We start from the raw sequence: 25,517 nt of genomic DNA, 5'->3' as shown, positions 1-25,517 counted from the left end.
AAATTTGTGCAAAACATGCAGCAAATGCTGATGGATAAAATATTAATATTAGGTAAAGTAAAAAGTTCTTTCGGTTTTTTATTGATTTTTCAAAAGATGATAACTTTGTGTACATTTGTCCGATTTAAGTCAAATATGCGCCGTTTTGTTCGTAAACTTGTTGCCAACGAGATGCCAACTTTATTATACCCCTCTCGTAGAAGACTGCGTCCCTATTGCCAAAAAACTCGGAGAGCCAATTTTCACAGACCTCTCTTGAGGCCAAATTCTCACCATTAAGCGCGTTCGCCATGGACAGGAAAAGATGGTGATCACTTGGTGCCAGGTCCGGACTAAAAGGTGGGTGCATTAGAACCTCCCATCCGAGCTCCAGGAGCTTCTGGCGAGTCACTAAAGACGTGTGTGGCCTGGCGTTGTCCTGATGGAACACAATTCGGCCTCTGTTGATCAGAGATGGCCTCTTCTGGATGAGTGCTGCCTTCAAGCGGTCCAGTTGTTGGCAGTAGAGGGCCGAATTCAGTGTTTGGCCATTGGGGAGCAGCTCGCAGTAGATGATTCCTTGCCCATCCCACCAAACACACAGCAAAACCTTCGTGGCCGTCAATCAGGTCTTGGCCACCATCTGGGCCGCTTCCCCGAGCTTTGACTACGACCGTTTGCGCTCGATGTTGTCATAAGTGACCCATTTTTCATCGCCAGTCACAATCCGCTTCAGAAACGGGTCGATTTTGTTGCGATTCTGCAGCGATTTTCTGATGGAAATTCGGTCCATCATGTTTTTTGCGTTAGTTCGTGTGAGACCCAAACATCGAGCTCTTTTATGAATCCAAGGTTATGCAAATGGTTCCAAACGGTTTTCTGGCTTATCTTTAGTTCCTCAGCAATTAAATAATTGCTCACGTGACGGTCTGTTTCCACTATTTCCATGGTTTTATCGCAATTTTCGACGACAGGCCTCCCGACGCGTGGTGCATCTTTGACATCGAAATTACCGGAACGGAACCTAGCAAATCACTTTTGTGCTACACTTTCGTTTACAGTATCGGGCCCATAAACTAAATTAACGTTTTCAGCCGCTTTGGCTGCTTTTTCGGTTTGATGTAGTATGACATGATGCGACACGTAACACTAGTACTATGGACATTAACGCCATCTCTTAGATAAAAACCGAAAAAATTAGAAATACTCTTAAACTAACTCAAAATCACAGTCGAATAAACTTATTTGTAAATAGTTAGACTAGTTTTAATAGTTAGATTTAAGTTTTGAGCATTTGTATTATGAAAAATGTTAACTAAAAAACTAAATGTGTGCAAAATCATGTATACAAATTGAGCAATGGCAACATTAGTGAAATGAAAACAAAAAAAAACCACTGATTTCTACGATACCACTACGGACATAACTATTGACAAAATTTGTTTAATACGGGCAGTAAGTACGGAAGGGCGGAATGTCGGTGACTGTTTCCAGCATAAAGTTGTTTATATACCCAAGTTAACACGTCTTAAAATAATTGCAAACTGATTTAGTCTCAGAAATAATATTTTCTGGATTTTGGGAATTGGCATTACGAAAAAATCTTGGTTAATTGAGAGTATATTCCTGAAAGTAAAAATTAATTGTTTCGATCATAAATGGCTCAGTACATGCTACATTAGCGGCCAAAACTGTGGAAGATGATGAAATTCCAGTTACAACTGTTGTTGCCAGGCTATCAGATGTATTTTAAATCAGTTGCTACTGATGTAGATGAAAATGAAAATGCAAATTATCTAGATATACTCGGAATGATATCTCATAATCTTCGGTTGAAAATTGTTTAACTATTATTATTCAGCGTAATTTCAATCCACCTAAATTATGCAATGGTACAAATTTGGTAATCAAAAAGATTACGGGAAATATTATTGTAGCAACCATTTTTACTTGAAATTTAATGAAGAAATAGCCCTCCTGCCACGTTTTCCTCTGATACTATCCGAATGAATGATAAGATAAGAGCTGAATTAAATTAAATTTTAATATGTTTTTCATTAACTAAAAATATTATTGTTAACAATTACGAATGATCTACGCTCTTTCATTATCTCAAATGTTTTCAACAAACAACTTTGAAAATTAAAATTAAAAAATCAACATAATTTAATTATGTTTATTACGTACTTAATAACAAATCGAAGGAAGTTAGTATTAATCATTTTCAAATTTGGAAGTAATCCACAGGGTTATTCTTACACCGGAAATAACGTTTTCATTTTTATTCATAAATACAATTTTACTGTATTGAATAAGTTACAATTAATGTATACCTTAGCCACAGCAACGCGTGGACAAGTCCTCTAGTATATTTTTATAATTGGATTTTCATTCAAAATTTTTCCAAGCTAATTTTTTATAATGAATTAATATCAGTTTTATTCCTAATATGAATGTATGTTAATTTTACAGGAAATAATACAATTAAGGAAAGGCTTGCATCTTTACATAATAGACTGAAGTGTTTTTAATGATATCTCAAAATAAGTTGTTCAACTAATATTATTCAGCGTAATTTCAATCTACCTCAATTTTGCAACAGTACACGTTTGGTAATCAAAAAAATTACAGGATGAATGGAGAAAGGGAGAAATGGTCCTCTTTCCAATGATACTATCAAACTGTACGATACGAATATAAGATAGGAATGATCTACCCTCTTTCATTATCTCAAATGTTATAAACTGACAACTTTGAAAATTACTCATTTGTTACAAACTTGAATATAAAATTAATATAACAAAAAAATCACCATAATATATTTAATGTTCATTTGTGCTTAATAACAGTTCGAAGGCAATAAGTATCAATCATTTTCAAATTTGAAGGTAATCCACGGGGTTATTCTTACACCGGAAATAACGTTTTCATTTTTATTCATAAATACAATTTTACTGTATTGAATAAGTTACAATTAATGTATACCTTAGCCACAGCAACGCTTGGACAGGTCCTCTAGTAAAGTTATATAATTGGATTTTCATTCAAAATTTTTCCAAGCTAATTTTTATAATGAATTAATATCAGTTTATTCCTAATATGAATGTATGTTAATTTTCAAGGAAATAATACAATTAAGGAAAGGATTGCATCTTTACATAATAGACTGAAGTGTTTTGTAATTTATTCAAGTCATACTCTTTTCTAGATAAGTTAAACGCCGAGTGCAGGAATAGTTGCTTGGTGCACTGACTTTGTACATACATACATATGTATGTAAATACATACAATCATATATATGTTCAAATGGGCATTCCACAATTAATTTATATATACTTAAATATATACATACATACCTATAAATTCGTGATCGCGAATTGAACAGTGGAATTTAAATCCACACTTATCAAGGTAATATATTCAAATTAATATATATATATTTATACTTTTACCAGTGATCATTATTGAAGAAATGGAAGTTAATTTAATTCGTTTATAAATTTGAGGAAACTACGATATGAAAGAAGTTTCTAAACTTATGAAACCAGATAAAACGTAATGATTTCTAGACCTTAAACTTTCTAAACTAATATACATATTTTAAAGGGACGAATACGATTCTTTTGGCACCGCGATCTGATAGTACCGATGGATAAAAGAGGTCTTCAGGATTAAAATAAAACGGTAAATGTATATTTTAGGTCCTCCAACTAAGGAGACCTCAAATATAAAACTTTTTTTAAATCGTCTTATTTTGACGCGAAGATTACAAATCCGTGAGCGGAAAGTGAATTTTTTCAATAATTTATGTATATATTTAACACACTTTGCACATATTTTTCAAGTCACTTAGTTGTTATTGTTGTTGTAGTATGAATGAATATCGGAGATCGGTGAACTTCTTTCCACACTGGCGGCCTTGGGCCGCGCTTCAAAAAATAACCCTGGTCGGTCCAACACCGGTGTGTTCATAATTCAATCGCGTCAAACTCAATCGTGTCAAAACGTTTCTTTGTCTTTTCACCAAGAGCTGCCGACTAGCAATTTGAGGATTTTGGTCCGGCTCTGTACTTTGGGAGTTATCGCGGTCTTGGGAGGAGTGAAAGAGCAAAGACTGTCTAGTGTAATGCCTAAAACTTTAGGGTTGTTTACTGTCGGAATTTTGGTGCCATCGACTGAAATGTCTAGGTCCAGTCTGTACTCCTTCGTCCAGTCTGAAATATGGTCGCTGTGAATTTAGTGGGGGAGAGTGCCAGACTCCTTGCAGAGAAGCGAGAAAGAACGGAGAGATAGCCGTTTACTTTCGAGCACATGCCATCGATTCCATTGCCCGACGTCAATATCGTGCAGTCATCAGCGTACGAGGTCACTGAAATTCCCGCTGGTGGCTGGGGGAGTTTCGAAATATAGAAATTAAACAGTAGTGGGAGAGGACACCGCCCTGCGGAACCCCCTGTTTAATTTCCCTAAGCTTGGAGTTTTGACCTCGAAACAGTACGGATGAGTGCCGACCCATCAGGTAGTTCATAGTCCACCGCTTCAGCCCTGGAGGGAGCGTTGATTGTTCTAGGTCTTCAAGTAGCGTTGTGTGATTGACTGTGTCAAAGTATTCACTACTGGGGAAAAGAGAGTTATCGGGCGATAAGACTCCCCTTTGTTGGCGGGTTTTCCAGGTTTCAGTAGTGGGACCACTCTTCCGACTTTCCACACATCGGGTATTTGAAGAGTGGACATCGACAAGTTGAGGACCTTGGTAAGATAGTTTACTCCCGTTGAGCCTAGATGTTTTAGCATCAGCATGCTTATTCCGTCAGGGCCGATAGCTTTAGACGATTTCGCCTTTTTGATGACACTCTGAACCTCCCCATTGGTGAAAGTAAGTGGTGCGCAGTCTTTTGGCATTTTGCGCAGCCGTCGGGTAACACATCGTTTGACTTTGTCGGTCGAAGGGTGCAGTGTAAACTGCCGGCTAAAATAGCTCGCCCACTTCTCTTCTTGATTCCCACAACAGCCGTTTCTACGTTACCGGAATTGACCCGGATTTTATCCGACCAAGGGCTGTTATTTCGGCGATCCAACCCTGTTTGGATCGGTAAGTGTTAGTCTAAGTCTGTCGTCACTAGAGCAACACCTTGCAGCAGAGTTGCTCCGTATCCTCTAGACCCGTGCTGGCATCGAGTCCAACCCGGGCCCCGAGGAATTCTTTTGCTGCGTATGCGCTAAAAGGCTCCATCCAAATACCTTCATCCTGCTCCAATCCCTGTGCGAGAACTACTCAGCAACTCCTGGTTCCTCGCACAGTCTGTCCCGTGTGTCAGTCCGGAACACGACAGAAAGTGACACCAGCCAGTGCAAGAATTGCACTTGACTGATGTGACGTTCCGGCGTATTACGGACTGACACACGGGACAGACTGTGCGAGGAACCAGGAGTTGCCAGCTGCAACAACCACCACCTACACGTACCTTCCTCACCCCCAGGATCACGACTAAACACCCTCGACAAACCCGAATCCTACAATTTAACTGCAAAGGACTCCTGAGCAAGATCGAGGAGATAGTTGCATATATGAGCCGGGAACGTATATCGATAGCTGTGGTCCAAGAAACCAAGCTAAACAGCCGCTCAGTTACATGTTGCCCAACAGGATATCACCCGAACATAGGTCCGCTGCTTCGTGGTGAAAACCGTTTGGTGCTAGGCGACTTTAACGCGCACCACGATCTTTGGCATTCCTGCCTGTCAAACGATCGTAGGGGGATGGAGCTGGCGGAACAAATTGACGATTCGACATTCTGCACAATGAATGACGAAGCCCCCACCAGAATTATGGGCACCTGTAATAGCTCGCCCGATATTACCATCGCTACCCTCCTGACTTTATTTCTGTGGACAACCGCACTTATGTTAACTTTAACAAAGCTAACTGGGTCGGCTTCACAGAATTTACTAAGAGCAACTTCAACGCACTATCCATTCCTACGAACGTCATCGTTGGGGAGCGTCAGTTCAGCAAGGTGATCGCTGCTGCAACTGCTCGCTTCATACCGGCTGGTAGAATTGCGGAACTCCGCCCAAATTTCCCAGCCGAAGCAGCTATATTAGCAAACGAGCGCGACACCTTACGCCATGCCGATCCCTGTGATCCCCGAATAAGGGATCTCAATTGGGAGATTCGGCAAATGGTAAACCAACATAAGCGGACAAAATGTCCGAGGAGACATGACGACCGGGTTGAAATTCAACTCGATGACCATGCCTCCTCGGACGCGACATGGAATTCTTTTGCTATTGTACATATAGCCAAAGATGTATATATAAATAAATTTTTATTTAAAGCTAATATGAAAATAATTGATATAAAATAGTGCATAATAATACAATATAAAATAAATCGAGAAATCGCAAGATAAAAATTGTCAAATTCTCAACCTTAATTGCGAATATCTCGAAAACTATAAGATTAGACTGCTATAATTATATACATTTTTTCTTAATGTGGAGAATCTCCTCTATCCAACCATAACCCTTTAACACTGAAATCGTGGGATGCTATATCAAAGCCGACCCTAATCACACACTAGGTAGCCGTTACAACAACTACCTTAGGCATTTATTTATCGTGTAAACAAAATTAAATTATCAAATATATAAAATAAATATATCTCTTACGCTTACTTCAATTCATATCATATATGCAACTATTTATTGAGTTGTGGCATTGCATCCCAAAACACTGAAAATACGTCCCACACTAAAGCAACAGTAGTACACCTCAGGAAATGTGTTCTGCCCATAAATTACGGGTGCAGTTCGCTTTACATTAAACTGTGTCATGATATCAGCAAATATGCAAAACATATACTTATATATAAGTAATAAGGTTCCATATATCATTCTGAGAAATTCATTATAGGATCGTAACACCACAATTTTTCAGTAACATATAAATTTTGTTTCGCACTAAACCATTTCTAAAGAACTCAGTCTGTAGCAGTATGTAACTACCAATATTTCGTCCTTTGCTTGCTTACATATATTTGAATTTTAAGTATTTATATGAGTATATATAGGTTAAATACAATCAAAGTACAATTGCTTAACATTTCAATTATTTACTTTATAGTTTAACATCCACCTAATTTTAATTAAAATTATTATTTTGATCGTCAACCACAATTATGTATATGCACACCACTTCGTCCCGAATGAAACATCGAAAGCATTTGACTGTTCTTACGTTCCACGCAACCTTAAACACGTAACGCAAACTTATAAGATTACTGGTTATGAGAGATGTAATAATCTATGCTTCAATCGATATGTTTTGCTATTTAAGACCGAGCTTATATACGAATAATAGAAGACAAGACTTGTCGTACGTATTTACAGTAACTTTTTTTCGGTTTAGGCTGTGACAAAGGTTACAAAACCATATTGCACTATAAAAATTCATTTGTAACCCTTAAAGAATGAGAAGAAGAATCATAGAAAAACTTTCGAATATCATGTAAATTGTAAGCAAAAAAGGTTGACACTTTTATTAATTCGTGAAAGAAACTTAATTTTTTAGTTTAAATATTGTAAAAAAAATTTAATAATTGTAAAACACAGTAAACAAATTTGTAAATTATATTATGCAACTCTGGTTATCAGCAAAGCAGCTGACTTCTATCTTTTTATCGTGTTGTGCGTTCTAAAAAAATGAGTTATGCCAGTGCTCCACCAAGAAATGTTTGGAAGGGTTTGAACTTTCAAATTCCAAATATGACTAAAAATATACGGCCCTTTGCCTCTTTTGTAAACAAACATTCTCAAATATTACCATAATTTTTTGCTATTATTTACAATTATTTATATTGCCCACGATTCTTTACAAATGTATAAGTTAACAATAGTTAACTAAGTCAGTCTCTTGAACTGCCAAAATTGCAACCTATGCAGTTTGGATTTCTGAATGACCCACAGCCGCAATTCAACACCTTGCAGTAGCCACCGACCGTGTGACCGGCGGATGTAAGGCAATGCCTTACACAAGCTTAGGCGTCAGCAGAAACTTAGAAAAGCAGCGCCAATGGCAGTAGCGGCGATAGTAAAAGTAGGTTATAAATAAGAGAAATGAAATTTTAATAAAACAGTTTTAGAACGGAACTAAAATTGTGTCTATTTAAAATAACTTATTGTAACTCCGTGGTAGTCGACAACACCGTCGCTATCGCATAAACGGAGTATTATTTAAATAGTTCGTGGGTAGTCGACAACACCATCGCTACCACTCACAACGCACATAAATATTCAAACTACTTAAAGTAAAAGTAGTGATAGTAAAAAATTAACTATTATTTAAATAGTTCGTGGGTAGTCGACAACACCGTCGCTACCGAATAAAGGAACAGTAAAACCGATAATAAAAATATAACTTATATTATTTACAGCGAAAAATTCAGCATGTAAATATTTACTTTATTTACAAGTTAAGAATTATTGCAAATCATTTTACATGCACAACCATGGTTTAAAGTGAAAAAGTTTTAGTTAAATATGTAGAATAAGGTTTTAGTTAAATATGTAAATGTAATGTAAAATAAATACTATTATCTATTGACAACATAACTGCCAATTAAGTGGATGATTAAAAGAAAAGATGGTAAAAAAATTACGATAGATCCAGCTGTAGTTTCCTTTATTGTACACAAATGTATGCTATATATAAAGTATATCAACACTGTTATTAATATAGGAATGTGAATTTAGATTACATTTATGTACAAAGTAAGAAACTATTGGCAGAAATATCGTGAACACAATTTCGTAAAAATACATCGGAACTATTATTAATATATGAAAATATCTGTGTGCCATAAGATAAACTACTGCTGGATACATCGCAATCACAATCATTTTTAATCTTTTGCTTCATTTTCAATTATATTGTCAATAGTCAAAAATAATTATTTAAAAATTACCCAAATATATTCCCGTAACATTATTCTATTAATTTCACTACAACTTTTTCACTATAAACTAATGAATTAAGTCTATTAAACGAATTAACAAACGTGTTTGCGTTTTATTTAAAATTTACATGCTGTTCTTAGCTTCTTCTTCTCATCTCAAAAGAATTAGGTCACAAGATGTTACACAATTTTTTCAAAAATCCCCCCATAAAATAAAAAACTCTCTCTCTACCGTCATGTCATGTTAGTTTTCCCTGCAATATTCCCTAAAATTTATTGATCATATTCATATACATATATATATGTATATGCGAATTCATTTATAAGAACGTGTATATTTAATATGTACTTATACACAACAAGTCATTTATTTTTACTCACAATGTTAATAAGCTTTGACAAAATTAGACTATCATAGATTTACTACATTTACTAACTAAAGTTTTAAACAATGTTCATGTATATCAAGTATTTTTATGATGATCATATAATTCAATAGCTAAAATTTTTTTAATGGGATTCTTATTTCGCTCATTATCGTCAAATTCCCTTTTGGGGTCGCCCTATGCGTTCACACGAGCGAAAAGAGTCCAACAACTTGAGTCGAGTTTTTCTGCCATTGCTTTTCATAAAATTTTTGCAAATGTCTGTGCGGTTCGGCTACGCGACACGAGCGTGTTGCATATTTCATTTTTATGTTGGGATGGTTGTCTCACATTTTGCTTGCAAGGAATTAGCATGAATCTGATAGAACAATATACATACTTATGTAATACCCGCTGTTAATAGATTCAACTTGTGACGGGAGTTCTCTAATTCATTAAAGTGTGTTAAATATCCGCTGTTAATATTTTCAAGGCCAAATTTATGACTGGCAATTCCTCCTTTATCGGAAAATATATACCCGTAATTTTTGAAGCCATATTTTTTTATTTCTTACAAAACATTCATAAAATGGCAATTTATCGTCGGTTCGATTTGTTCTATCATCCATCTTCGTCACACTGCCCTCCCCTAAAGTCTGATCATCCCGATAAGACATATTTGCGGTGCTAAACACAAATTTTTTATGTCCCCATCTCCTCTTCTAGGCTGATGTAAACTTCCTTAGCCGTCCTTCTCTTCTTGGAGTTAATTCCATCCGTTTTCCGGATACCCAATTTCTGGTACATCCCTTGACTTAAAGCTGACACAAGATTCAATTCTTGATCAGAACCTAACTCCATTGGAACACCAAATCTAATTATCCACTTGTTGATGAATGCGTCCGCACTGGTTCGGCCTCTTGATTAGGAATTGTGTATACTTCTGGCCATTCGTTGAAACCAAAACATGACTATTTCCTAATTTATTGGTTTGAAATGGACCATCTAGATCCACGCCAATTTGTTCAACTGGCGCATCTGAATTGCGCTGTTTCATCTGACCATGACTCCTGGACCTTGACCCTTTATCTACAATAGACTCAGCATATTTCGCAATACTCTCCATAGCTGATTGACGACAACCAGTCCAATAAAACCTTTGCTTCAATTTCTCCAAGATTTTCGTGATTCTCAAGTGTCCTCTTCTTGGATTTTTGTACTGCACGTTAAGAACTTCAGGAATTCTAATCTTTGGAACAACAATAAGTACTCGGGAGGTTTACCAACTTTAAACTGCTCCGCTCTGCCCAATATGCTTTTGGGACTGAGCTTTCTGAATTTATTTCTCCACACGTTGTACGCTGGTTCCACTCTTCTTCATGCATTACACCTTCCAATTCTGGACCTTCTTGCAAAGAGTCATCCGTTTCAAGTTTAATTTTATCCTGCTCTTCCACCTGTGAGGATACCTTCATCCTTTTCCGACTGCGAGGACACTTGTGCTAGTATACACGCTTTCTGCTCTCCCAACTCTAAGGACACTTGTGCTGGTATACAAGCTTTTTCCTCTTTTGACTGTGTGGACCCTTTTGCTGGTACATAAGCTTCTTGCTCTTCTACTGATTCACATGCTTCATGATCTTCCAACTGTGAGGATACATGTGCTGATATATGCACGGCCAGCTCTTTCGACTGTGAAGACCCTTGTACTGTTACACACGCTAGAGGAGGCTCTTCCGACCGCGAGGACACTTGTGTTGGTTTTCACGCTTCTTGCTCTTCATACTGTGAGGACCCTGGTTCACATGCTTCAATGATCTTCCAACTGTGAGAATACATGCCCTGACATACACACGTCCAGCTCTTTTGCTGCTGACAACTGTGCTGACAAACTTTCAAAGAACGATTCTAACGCAGCACAAATAACCTCTCCATTGACATTGAGTTACTTCCTTCTCTTGTATCTTTATTGTCTCTTCCTCTAATTCCAATTGAAAGACATATTGCTAAACATTATTGTTTTTTGATTCCATTGCTTTTCGTAAACGCGACTGTACTTTGGATTTTACTCCCTTTGTTGCCAAGCCACGTTTTTCTAGCTCCTTTTTCAGTTGTGGAATCCTCAGATCATTAAACTTAGCAATTTTCAAACCATTCTCTCTTCGGGAGCTTATTTGACAATCCCATTCTGACTCCAATTGTAACGGATTTCTCGATAAGTCGTCTATCTTGTAACTCACTCTTGAGTTCGATCACTGGATTGTTAAATAAAAGTCCCAATTTAATGGCTATACACTTATCTTTACTTCTAATTCCAACAACTTAACACTTAGTGCTCGTTATTCGAAATTACAACTTCTTGCTTATGTCTCAATTACTATTGACACTACAACACTTTTACTAGAATTGTGTTTCTGCACAGTCTGGCAGCCCTTATATAGTACATCTTCAATAAAACTTCGCCTCTGAAAATTCTGCCAACTACAAATGCGCTGTTTGCTTCTAGCAATTTATCGTCAGTTCGATTTTGTTCTATCATCCATAATCTTCACAATATTATTATGTTTAATACTGCTAAATCTTATTAAATAATTAAATTAAATATTTTTGAGTATCTCATTATTCTTATTTACCATTTGGCGAAACTTTAGTATACCATATAACGAAATTTGTGTAAAAATAAAATGCTTATTTAAAGAAAATATTAAAATAATTAATATAAAATAAATATGTAGAAACATTGTAGTGAAGTGCAAGTGTATATTATAAAAGAGTGCATAGTATAAAAGAAAAATTAACTATAAATCGAAAAATTGTAAGATAAAAGTTGTGAAATTTTCAACTTATAATGCAAATATCTCGAAATCTATAAGTTTTTGGCGGCTATAACCATGCATATTTGCATATTACATACAAAAATTTCTAAACAAATCGTATATGCATACATATTCAATTGAACCCGAGCGCTGGTGCAACTTTGAAAAAAATTTCACAATGAAAAGGAATGCAGAAATATGTAACGTTGACCTGTTACGAACGAGAACACAAAACTTGTTCTGTCTTTTTCGTCCCTTCGCCAACAAAAAATCAGTTTGGGCGACAAAAGAGGCCCTGTGTGAACTTTTACTAAGATGGAACGGACAAGAGAACGTAAAATCAGAGAACGTATATCATAGAGAAGGTTCATGGTGTGCCGATTGTCAAAATGTTCCTCTTGACGGAGGGTTACTCGCCAACTTAAGAGGATCTCACCTCAAACAAATTATAAGCGGATTTCACCAGCATTTTACCCCTGCGGAGCGCTAAATAGCAGAATTGAGCATTTTGAATGTTAAATGAGAAAAATAATGCTAAATTCAATGTTAAGAAATGTACGCCAACAGATTCGTATATATACAATGCGCAAACGAATTTATATATAATTTTAAGATATTCTGCATATACAGGGCGGCTCACGAATCGTGCTACAAAAATTAACCGTAATAAGTTTCTTTTTAGTCAATGCATTACATACATTTTTTTTTATTGTATAGAAAATTTTATTTTATTTAAACAATTAATTATTCCTCCATGCTCAACCACGCATATGCGACACCTAATTCGGGATTGCATCATCTATCTATTTAATGGACTGCTTCAGTTCAGTCAGATTTATGGGTTTGATTTTGTACACCTCTTGCTTGACATAACCCGATAAGAAAAGACGAAGCGGTCCCAAATATTCTTATTCAAATATATATGTATAATTATGTTTGCATGTAAACAAATATGAAAGTACCCATTATAATTGTTAATTTGTCTATATGCAACGTATGTATGTAAATATGTACACTCATTGTTTCATGGGAAATCTCCGTTGCCCTGGACAACCAATGGCCGAAGCTCACGTTTTTTGTTTCCTTGTCAAAGAGTCACTGTGTCGAAGGACTGACGCGACGACAAAGCGTCACAACATTGTGTTGTTGGTAGAAAATCCGAGCTATGCCGAAAAAATATTAACGAACGGCCGCCGATTGTCACCGCTTCCCTTGCCGCTCTAACAGCTTTGTCCACAAATCATCGTAAATATGTATGTTTATATATGAGCATGCATACATATTGACGCAGATTTTTGTGAGACACGGAAAAATATTTTAAAATTGTAAAATATTTTAAATCGACAAAAGCTTTGTTGCCAGTTTTGTCAATTTTTTCTGTGTTTTGTGAGCTTGCGTGGTTGCAACTTTTCCCTTCCAGAGGGAATATCAGAAATTTGTTTAGTTTATGATTTTTAGCTTTTGCCATCGTCGCGAAAAGAAGCTTGTTGGCAAACGCATGCTCGGGGGGATGTGAGGGTATCTGCTTTTATGAATGAAGCGAGGTTGCTTGTTAAAAGTATGCCTGCGTTCATGAATGAAAATGTTGTTGTTGTGTAATTTACTATAAATTTGGGCTTCGCCTATTTGGCTGACATATTGACTTGTGACGATTGTTGTTTTTGTAGAACAATGTTTGTAGTTTTTGCGGGTGACATATTTACATGTGTACGCACACACATATGTAGGTTGGTTTGTGAATGCATTATTTGTTCGGCAATTTTATGTAGATATATGCGTGTACATATAAATCAATGCGCGCACGTATAGTGTATTGATAAGGGATAAAATCATAATTTGACTTTCTGAATGCGTACATTCAAATACATACGTACATACATATGACTATATAAGATTAATATGATAAAAGATGTACATACATATGTACATATATTGTAATAAATTCAATCTCTATTATTATAATATAAACTATTTAGTATGAATGTATATTAGGTAAAAACTAAATAAAATTATTAAATGCCCAAATTGACTATAAATATTATTTCGAAATTTCATAATTTAAAAGATCTTATCAGTTTTGCATGCATTCATAAAAATTCGCAAAATGATATTCATATCAATAAATATGATTGCATATAAACAGAGAACGTAAATGAATAGAGAAGGAGCAAATGTTAACTGAAAACTTTTTGAGTACTAATTTGTAGTTCCAGATGAGGGAACATCGAAAAATATAACTTCGAAAAAGAAAAATACACCACACAATGTGCGAAATGCTATAAATAGACACAACGAATATTCCTATATGAAAAATCGTTGCGCATACCTATTTAGATTTATGTTTTCAATTTCTATGATATGACAAATTTATAATTATGAAAAGCCTTCTGAATTAAAAATCTGTATTACCGGTAAAAACCTCAGAATTCATAATAAAATAAACATTTAATAGGCTATTTTTCCAACTTATGTATGTGCGTTATGTGAGCAATTGCTTATTAAACAAAGGATAATAATAAAACGGTGGCTAAGCGGCCACATTTCCACTTTTGTGGTGGCTGAGGTCGTAAGCGGGAAGGGGTTAAGCACAATCCGAATACGAACCTATACGTTCGAATCCTAAAACTCATGAAACTGAAATTTTCTTTAATTTTTATTTTATTAATTGGAATCTAAGCATATCATAATTCAATTACTTTAATAGCATATTTAACTTCCTGAGATAATTAAAATATTTCAGGAAAATATGTTCATATGTTTGGGTTTATTGCATATTCCTTTATTTATGCGTATTTACACAAATGTGATAATCACACATACATTCATGAGTACACGTACGCTGATGCTTGCTTCTTCTTGCCCCGCACAAGCAATGACTTTTGTCCACACTTTTTGCTTTTTGCGAGTTGAACGATCGCAGGCAAGGAGGGATTGGGGCGCACTGCCACATAATTATTTCAGATATATTTTTATTAATCGAATTTATTTTAAAAACGATTATAAGTATGAATATATGTGTATTTATATTTTTACGTATATTAATATTATAATTCGAAAATAAGTAATTTATGCATCAGTATTTTTCAATTCAAATTAAGCAGCATATTAATATACTATGAGCCCTCAGTTGAAACGCCTTTGTGTATGGTGGCAAGCCAACGAAATAACGGCGAGTTCGCGCGGACATTGTGTTGTTGAAAAAAACCAAATGACGATTTTGTCGACAAACATACATATATACATATGAGCTCGCATACATATTGACGCCGAATTTTGCGCATCGTGGCGGAGTTGATAAAATTTGTTTCAATCGACAATTTTACGACAATGTCGATCGGCTATGTTGTCTCGTTTGTCCTTTTTGCAGGGCTTTGCTGTTGAAAATTGACTTATGCTCTTTTGAAATATTGTGATTACCGATTGGCCTGCATTTTCATAGCGTCGTATTTAGATAAAATGAGCTAAATCGACAAACTATGAAATAATGATAATAAGTAAACATGTAAAAGTACTATATGCAGTGTGCATAGAATATATAGAAGTAGTTAAAGATTTCTTATGAATGGCAATTTTATATAAATTTTTTAATTTAATGCCATATATAGTGCATAATATGCAAAAATATAAATATTATTTAAACTCGCTAATAGGTCATGTTGCCAATTCTCCTTTCTGAAGGGAACATCAGACCAATTCTTCAATTTCTGATTTTTAGCAAATGTTGTGAGGAAGCAGCTCGTGGGCAACATACAAACGCGAGGGCGATGGTAGGATTTTCAGTGATACAAATTGTAAAATTGAAATTTTGCTGATTCTTCAATTTTACTGAAGACATTCAAATTCAATTTCATTCATTTTTATTTTCGCGCATTTGCGGTAGGAATTCTATATGAAAACCAAATGTGGTTTACCAGGCGCACAGAAAATATAGCGCGGCGCAGAGTTATGAACGAGCGCACTTTGCTTTGAAGCAGACGCACGTTCCTTATGAATGAATTTGTTGTCGTTGTAATATAAAATACTTAGAAAATATGCCGCGAGTTCGCTTGAATATTATTGGCCGATGATGGTGCGTCTACGTTTTTTTGTCACTTGCCCGAATGTTTGATTTTTTGCGAAAGACATATTGAGGTACATACATATGTACATATGTGTACATATATGCAAATATATTTGGACATGCGAATGAAAGAAGGCAATTTCAAGAATATTCACATATGGACATATGAACATTTGAAGCAAGTAAACAATAATAGCTGTTTGAATTCACAGATTAGACTCAAGAGCTTGAATATTGTCTGTGGTGCTGCTTGTATAGCAGACTTCTTTATTGCAACGTGAAATATTTTGCCTAAGTTCAAATCCAATCATATATTATATAGTCCTTTTTTATTTTTATAACCCTTTTTTATGAATTGATATTTGAATTCTATTTTAATATTATTTCCCTGATTATTAATATTTTCCTGTCAGAAGTCAATTTCTTTCGTTTTTATTATTTAAAGTTTTGTTTATGCGCATATCAAAGAACATCTGTGCATATGTATGTGTATACATTTTGCTTATAGAGTGGTGTAGTTCGTTTCGTACCCTGATAGTTGTGGTGAAATTTTATTTTCCAACTGGCGCGTTTTCGATGTTCCTCCATCGTAATTAACATTTTAGTACTGCTAACATTTGCTCCTTCTCTATTCATATACGTTCTCTGATATAAACGTATAAAAATATAAGCCAAAAGGCTAACATGCAGCTGTAATATCAAAGCAAGTCTCTGAGCATAATTTTCATACAATGCTCAGCTCTGTTCACTCTCCACTGTTAAAATTTCTCCTTCCGAGCCAAAAGTGGTGAAATCCACTATTAAAATCTTGTTAGGTTTTGACAATTCACACGCTGGTCGGCAATTGAACCTTCTCTATCATATACGTTCTCTGGTAAAATATAGAGAAGGTCCAACTACGGACCAGCGTGTGAATTGTCAAAACCTAACAAAATGCGATGAGAGTGTTTCACCACAGTCGGCTCGGAAGGAGAAATTTTAACAGTGGCGAGTGAACAGAGCTGAGCATTGAATAAAAATTATGCTCAGAGGCTTGCGTTGATTTTACAGCCGCATGTTACTCTTTTGGCTTATATTTTTATACGCGTATATGCAATTATATTTATTGATATGAATATCATTTTGCGAATTTTTATGAAAACATGCAAAACGGATAATATTCTAATTAAATAATAAAATTTTCAAAATAATATTTATAGTCAATTTGGGCATTTAATAATTTTATTTAGTTATTACATAATATACATTCTTAATAAAAATTTTGTATTATAATTGTTACTAATAGTGATTAAATTTATTACAACATATACATACATCTTTGATCAAACTAATCTTATATAGTTATATGTATGTATATCTGCACATTCGAATGTATGCATTCAGAAATTCAAAAAATGATTTTATCACTTATCAATACACTATATGTGCCCGCATTGATTTATATGTACACACATATACATATGTATGTATAAATGACATTGCCGAACAAATAATGTATACACAAACCAACCTACATATGTATGTCCAAGCGTACATATGTATATATGTATGTCACCCGCAAAAACTACAAACATTGTTCTACAAAAACAACAATCGTCAAAAGTCAATATGTCAGCCAAATAGCCGAATCCCAAATTTATAGTAAAATATACAACAACAACATTTTCATTTATAACCGCAAGCGTATTTTCAACAGGCGACCTCGCTTCATTCATAAAAACAGACACCCTCACATCCCCGAGCATGCGTTTGCCTACAAGTGTCTTTTCGCGACGATGGCAAAAGCTAAAAATCATAAATTGAACAAATTTCTGATATTCCCTCTAGAAGCGAAAAGTTGCAACCCCGCAGGCCCACAAAATACAGAAGAAAAGTGACAAAAGTGGCAACAAAGCTTTTGTCGATTTAAAATATTTTACAATTCAAAAATATTTAACAATTCGGAAATATTTTTCGATGACAAAAATCTCCGTCAATATTTATGCATGCTCATACATATTTACGATAGTTTGTAGGCAAAGCTGTTAGAGCGGGAAAGAAAGAGTTGACACCCGGCGGCCGTTCGTTAATTTTTTTCGGCACAGCTCGGATTTTCTACCAACAACACAATGTTGTGAATACCCCTCTTAACCCTGAAATCGTGGGGTGGTAAACTAAAGTTTTCCAATTGCTATTCCTCACCACCTCTGAGGTTGCAATATAGGCGCGTTACAGACCTTTTTTGGGTGTTTCTTTCCCCAGGACTAAACCGGTAAACTAAGAATTTAAATATTCAACAGACAAAGAATTTTTACTCACAAAAACATAAACATGTAAGTTAAAAAAGATAAAATTGGAAACATTTAATAATATTTCAATACAATAAATAATAAATTAAATAATTCTATGTAAATTTAATCTTTAGGAATTAAAACAACCGAAAAATATTTGAATATGGAATAAAAACATTCTTAAAGTTATTAATTTTAAAAAATAACACGGCAACACACTAGAGCAGATTTCTGTCATTTGATCGTTTTAGTAGTAGAATATTGGTTGGCAACCCGTACAAAGTGTGCTTTTAGTAGCAGAATATTGGTTGTCAACCCGTTCCAAGTGTGATTTTAGTAGTAGAATTTTCGAGGCAACCCGTACCAAGTGGGATATTTTAGCGTGTGTATTAGTGAAAATCTTAGGATTGGCTACTTGTAGATTTATACAATGTACATGACCTTCCGCAATTGTTTGTCCGTGACAACGGAGATTTCACATGAAGCCATTAGTTTATATATTTACATACATACATATGTTGTTTGTAGACAAATTTACAAATATTTTTCTTTCATATTTCTTTACATGTACACATAACTATATATGTAAAACTTTTTAAAGAAAATATTCAATATATTGTTAGAGAATGTTCCTACGTAAATATGTATGTACAAGTATATTTCAATATGCTTTTTACTATTATATGTTTATACAAATAAATGTATATTTGTACTATACTATAAATCAAAGACAAGTGTTTTATTTTCAGAAAATATATGCAAATTTTATTGATTCATTCTTTTTACTCAAAGAAAGCTTTTTACATTTGTAAAATGATGAAATTAAATGTTAAACAAATATATAAAAAAATCATGCCGAATTACGAAATTGGCCATTTACAATGGAAATTCCTCACACGACTTATTAATTAAATTAAGTCATTTATTTCACCTGCTTTTTTAAACACAATTTAATCCATCTTGATTAGGTTCAACGTTAGTGTTTAAAAAAGCTAGGCTCGGTTGGCATGCTAAAAAAAAAGAATAAAAAAACACCTGGAAGTATATAGAGAAAACTGAAAGTAGAGAAAAAAGTGGAAATAAAAATACCTGTAAATAGAATAAAATGAGAAACTTTAAAAAATGTAAATATTTATTTCATAAATTTATTACTCACCCAAAAGTAAGATGTTCTTTAAACAAAGGGTCTTGACTTGCAACTTAATTAAGTTTTTTTAGTTTAGCATCTCGCTTCCGATGTCGTTCCCTATTTACTTCCTGTTTCACAAATCATTTTGAATTTTTATATAAAAGTACAGTCACTAAATAATCTAACAATTTCATTTTATGAGCGAAACACTCATCAGTTGGGTCAAACCATTGGGGAAAAAAATGTTCCGTTTTTTCTTTTATTGCGGACAACATCAGACACCGAACATTTGGATAATGAGCGTATTTGTTGAAGAGCTTGACGTACCACATCATCTGCAGTCGACATACTTCGAAGACCTTATTACTAGGATTGACTAGCCTTAAATCGCTGTCATCCTTTTAATTTTTTGCTCTGATTAGGGCCTCCGAATACAGCGTTAAATCGCTCTGTGTCTTCGTCATTGCCTTAGTGCATTTTTCGAAATGAATCTTACACAGAATTTTCTGGTATATACCATAGCCTGTGTAGTACCGCTTCATTTGGACGTCAGCTTTGTCGTCCTCTTCAACAAAATTCCCGTCTGGAATTGTAAATGTTTCCAAGTCGAGTTGCTCATATTCCGGTTCGTTTCCCTGTATATCTAGATGACGAACTTCGGGGCCTAGGATCCAATCTAAATTTATATCGTCATCATCCTCGCAATTAGCCCCCTTGTCCTGAAAATTTTGTCTCAAAATTTTCATTGAAATTAAACGATTAATTTTCCCAAGGAATATATAACTTAATTCCTTTTGATCCCTAAATAGCTCTTCGCTCAACTGTATCATTCCAATAATTGTGGAACAGAACCCATTAATACATTTTACTTGAGCATTGGTCGGAAGTTTCATTGACTTAAGATACTTTATATAATCATAGAGGCGTTGGACCTTCCCGGAGTCGTTCTTTAACAGCGGATATTTTAACGGATTTTTCGAAACAAAATTTTTGCAATCTAAATCGTCAAAGAGATCATTCTTAGAATTTTCGTGCATATAAAAGGGGGTTTCTTCAGAAATTTTTAGCAAATTAAAAAGTGAAGAATTTGCAGGCCCTTGATCGCAGACTAAAGCCTTTACATTTATATAAATTGACTTTAGTGCTGCAATATTTTTATTCAGAATTTCTTCCAATTTTTTTGTAGAAAGTCCATTTTTGGAAATATAGTATGAAAACACATATTTCCAATGTGAACTTAACCCTTTTACCATAAAAAAACAACACTAATTACCTAAAGTCATTTCACGATGGCCTTCCCCAAAATCCACAAACCCATCAATAACATCTCTAACTCTATTATAAGTTAGGTCGGACTTTATTGTTATTTCGTCAAATAACAGAACGCAATTTCGTTATTAAACGGACATTTTTTTGGAAATTTTTCCAATTTCCCATGACATTGGCATCGAAGCCACGGACAACATACCTAATGGGGCGCCATCGCAAAAGGGAGCTCTTGCTTGGTAAAGCGAAACCTAAATCGTCACGCATAAAACTATAAGATTTGTGGGACATGTAATTGATATTTTGTGCCAATGTCCTTTCCTCATCACTCAACAGTACGCTTCGTGACGATCATCCCAGCGAATGTTTTAGCATCAGAGCTTGAAGATTCGTCTTCAATTATTGCACTTTTTCTAAGACTTTGATATTTAATTTCTAAATCTCTAATCACCCCCTCTAACTCTTCGATCTTTCTATTCAATTTAAGCGCATTACTTTGATAGTAACGTGCTGATCGAGCAAATCGTTCACGGCTATCTAATGCACAGCCCTCGTCGTTCCTTTGTGGTTCTAATCCTAATCTATTATCCTCTAAAATGGAATATCTTTCGAATTCCTTCAAAGTTATGTCGTCCTCTTCTTCTCTACTTCCTAAAGCTACTTTAGAACGTCCACAAGTGACAGTGATTGGCGGGCACACCCAACTAAAGTCACCACTAGATGAGCTACGACTTAGTGCTGGCTCTAATCTCAAACAGGGAAAAGCCACAGGCAAAAGTTTGTACTTAGTGACGTACTGCGAATCAAAATGATTTCGGCAAATAAAAAGGGTATTTGAAGGCGACACGACTAAGTTGCAAGCCTTTGCCCAACTCTGTTGAACCAGAGAACTTAGAACAACGAGAAGGTGCAAATTGAATTTTGTATGATGCTCGATTGAACGGCTGAAAATTTGAGATCAAGGAGTTCACCATTTTCTGTAGTATTTGCTGTTAGTCAACAGAAATGAGAATTTATAACAACGTTCTCTGACAAAATACGTATCTCCCAACATAAAGAGAAAAATGAAATGAAATGAATGAGAACAATAAATACAAATGCCAATTCACATATGCATGATTATTTTTTTGCCATATAAACGATTTTTATGATGAAAAATTAATAAAATATGATTTTTTTGCACAAATGCTACATTGATAAAATGTGAAGGATTATGCAAGAAATGATTTTCATAATTTTCTAATTTCAGTTGTTACAGAATTAATAATTTATGTATGTACATATTTGATGTTATATTATATAATATACTTGTAATAATATATTATCAATTATCAATAAAAACATGTGAGCGCACTGCTCTATATGTAAGTATGTATGTACAAATATGCGTTTGACCGCGCAAAATATGTAAAGTACAAAAACAACAATTGTCTCAAATAGCATCAGCACCAGAAATCAATATGGCAGCCAAATTGACAAATCCTAAATTTGTAGTAAATCACACAACAGCAATATTTTCATTCATGAACGCTGGCGCCCAAGCAATAAGCTAAGTCGTTTCATTCATAAAAGCAAACGCCTTACACATCTCCCCGAGCAGGCGTTTGCCCACAAGCGTCTTTTTGCGACGATGGCAAAAGCTAGATATCATAAATTGAACATCTTTCTGATGTTCCCTATAGAAGGGAAAAGTGACAACCCTGCAACACAGAAAACAATGACAAAAGTGGCAACAAAGCTTTTGTCGATTTAAAATATTTCACAATTCTAAAATCTTTTTCCGTGGCTTCGTCAATATGTATGCATGTTCATATAAAAACATACATACCTACAATGATTTGTTGGCAAAGCTGTTAGAGCGGCAAGGGAAGCGATGACAATTCGCGAGCTTTCGTTTATTTTTCGGCACATCTCGGATTTTCTACCAACAACACAATGTTGTGACGCTTTGTCGTCGCGTCAGTCTTTCGACAGATTGACTCTTTGACATAAAAGCAAACAACGTGTCAACGGAGATTTCACATGAAGAATTGAGTGTACATATATACATACAAATACATACAAATGTGCAAACGACATAATATATGTAAGTACATATTTACGTACATAATTACTTTTACACATGCATTTGAAAAGAAAAATTGAAGCATGAATGTGAAATGCCGACGGCAAAACACAATTCCGTACTTTTGTGACTCCTTAATGGTGTCAGAGAATGAAAATGAATAGAGAGGAGCAAATGTTAGCTGTTCTAAAATGTTAATTACGATGAAGGAACATCGAAAACGCGCAAATTCGAAAATAAAATTTCACCACAACTATCAGGGTACGAAACGAACTACACCACTCTATAAGCAAAATGTATACACATACATATGCACAGATGTTCTTTGATATGCGCATAAACAAAAATTTAAATAATAAAAATGAAAGTAATTGACTTCCGACAAGAAAATATAAATAATGAGATAAATAATATGAAAATAGAATTAAAATATCATTTAATAAAAAAGGATTATAAAAATAAAAAAAGAGTATACAAAAATATCTGATAGGATTTGAACTTAGGCAAAATATTTCACGTTGCAATAAACAAGTCTGCTATACAAGCAGCACCACAGACAATATTCATGCTACTTTGTCTAATCTGTGAACTGAAACAGCTATTGTTGTTTACTTGCTTCAATGTTCATATGTTTATATGTGAATATTCTTGAAATTGCCTTCCTTCATTCGCATGTCCAAATATATTTGCATATATGTACCCATATGTACATATGTATATACCTCAATATGTCTTTCGCAAAAAATCAAACATTCGCGCAAGTGACAAAAAAACGTGGACGCCATCATCGGCCAATAATATTCAAGCGAACTCGCGGCATATTTTCTAAGTATTTCATATTAGGTTAGGTTAGGAGGTCGATCCCAGAAGGGATCCCACTTGGACAGCTTAAGACGCCAGTCCGTTGTGATACCTACGACTCCTATAGTCCGGATCAAAAGACCCTTACAAGTCGACAAGACGTCTTGTGCTGACTACAAACTTGTTAAGACGGCCAATATCCATAACGGATAGGTATTCAGGACCGCCAAACGTGTGATTGCCGAGATATTTCAATCGCAGCCTAGCGAATGCCGGACATTGGAGGAGAAAGTGCTGGGATGATTCCACCTCGCCCTCCTCCATACAACTTTGGCAACTGGCATCGGGTAGTACACCAAGCCGTACCGCATGAGTGCCCATTGGACAGTGTTCAGTGAGAACTCCTACAATAGCGGCTAGATGCACTTTGCTCAGGGCGAGAAGTTCCTCCGACCTCCTGCGATCCACTCTTGGCCAGAAGGATCTCGCGGTCGCACAGGACCTAGTCGTCGACCAACGTCTGCTGAGTGCACGCGAGGTCCATTGATCCAAAGTTAGAGCGCAGGACGCTAACGGAGATCCTACCCGATCCCATTCCGATGTGAGCGGGGCAAAGGTGCCCCCCCTGGCTAGCTCATCGGCTTTGCAGTTTCCAGCGATTCCGCTGTGACCAGGCACCCAAACGAGCCTGATGTTGAAACAACCAGACGCTACCTCTAAAGAGGACAGACACTCCTTGACTAGCTTTGATTGCACGGTACGCGCGCTTAAAGCTAGTATTGCTGCCCTACTATCAGAGTGAATGCTCACTTCTACAAACGAGGCTGCACTACGCAGCAGTACTTCTACCGCCGCCTTAATAGCAGCCACTTCCGCCTGAAAAACACTACAGTGATCCGGTAGCCTGAAGCTAAGACTGACGGAGAGCTCCTTACAGAAAACCCCCCCCTCCAACCTTCCCTCCTAGCCTCGATCCATCCGTGAAAAAGCTCACCGCGCCTCTTTTCCAACGGCTTCTTCCCACCCACATGTCCCTTGTTGGGATATGAGCGGAGAAGGAACCGCCTCGAGTGGCTACAGTGACGCAGTGATCTATATTTTCCGGGATGCCGCTGAAGGAGGAAAGAATTTCGGAGTGCCCTTGTTCGGACCTCTTTAAAAGCCCAGCTTCCCTGAGCCTTAGAGCACACTTCGCGGCAATGCACCTACCGGCAATGTCCACAGGTGCTATGCCTAAAATAACATCGACACGGACTTAGCTTGGACTATTAGATGGATCGGTTTGAACCCTGGGCTGGTGGTCGTGGTATTCTGTCACCTGAGTATGTAGGGGTGACACCCTGCAGAAATGGCTGATGGGCTAATACCAAGGCCGCCTCCGTCCCGTTAAAACCATGGCAGGCCTCTGAGTACGTTCCCCTCCTGTCATCATTAAGTTGGTGTGGTAGGTGTTTGTTGAGATTACTCCTTCTTTGCGCTGGTCGGCTCTGAACGCACTGCCTCATAAGGGCGTGCGTCAACCCTCGCCTTGGCCTCGTAACCGAGACAACCTTGGAACCATTTAAAGGCGACTACCTTTCCAGGAGACGGATAGCGGCTCTGAGTGGGGACCCAATTACAATGAATACAAAACAAGTATTTCATATTACAACGATAACAAATTCATTCATAAGGAACGTGCGTCTGGTTCAAAGCAAAGTGCGTTCGTTTATAACTCTGCGCCGCGCTATTTTTTCTGTGCGCCTGGTAAACTACATTTGGTTTTCATATAAAATTCCTACGCATGTGCGAAATTAAGTTTATAAAATG

The 25,517-nt window shown here is 35.9% G+C and overlaps 1 protein-coding gene across 3 annotated transcripts in view; it reads right to left on the bottom strand.

Annotated features, from left to right (window-relative positions):
• Positions 1–7,257, bottom strand: part of unc-5 — a 35,381-nt gene extending 28,124 nt beyond the window's left edge. For 2 of the 3 annotated variants that reach the window (XM_036372186.2, XM_036372204.2), the window contains exon 1: positions 7,099–7,257. The gene's annotated coding sequence lies outside the window, so the exon portion shown is untranslated. Of the gene's footprint in view, positions 1–6,657; positions 7,061–7,098 lie in introns of those variants that run through there. The other variant, XM_036372197.2, reaches the window with a different exon arrangement.
• Between the last annotated feature and the right edge of the window lie 18,260 nt (positions 7,258–25,517).

This window comes from Bactrocera oleae, chromosome 4, assembly GCF_042242935.1.
Source record: "Bactrocera oleae isolate idBacOlea1 chromosome 4, idBacOlea1, whole genome shotgun sequence".
NCBI lineage: Eukaryota > Metazoa > Arthropoda > Insecta > Diptera > Tephritidae > Bactrocera > Bactrocera oleae.
This window is presented reverse-complemented; position numbering and strand designations above follow the sequence as displayed.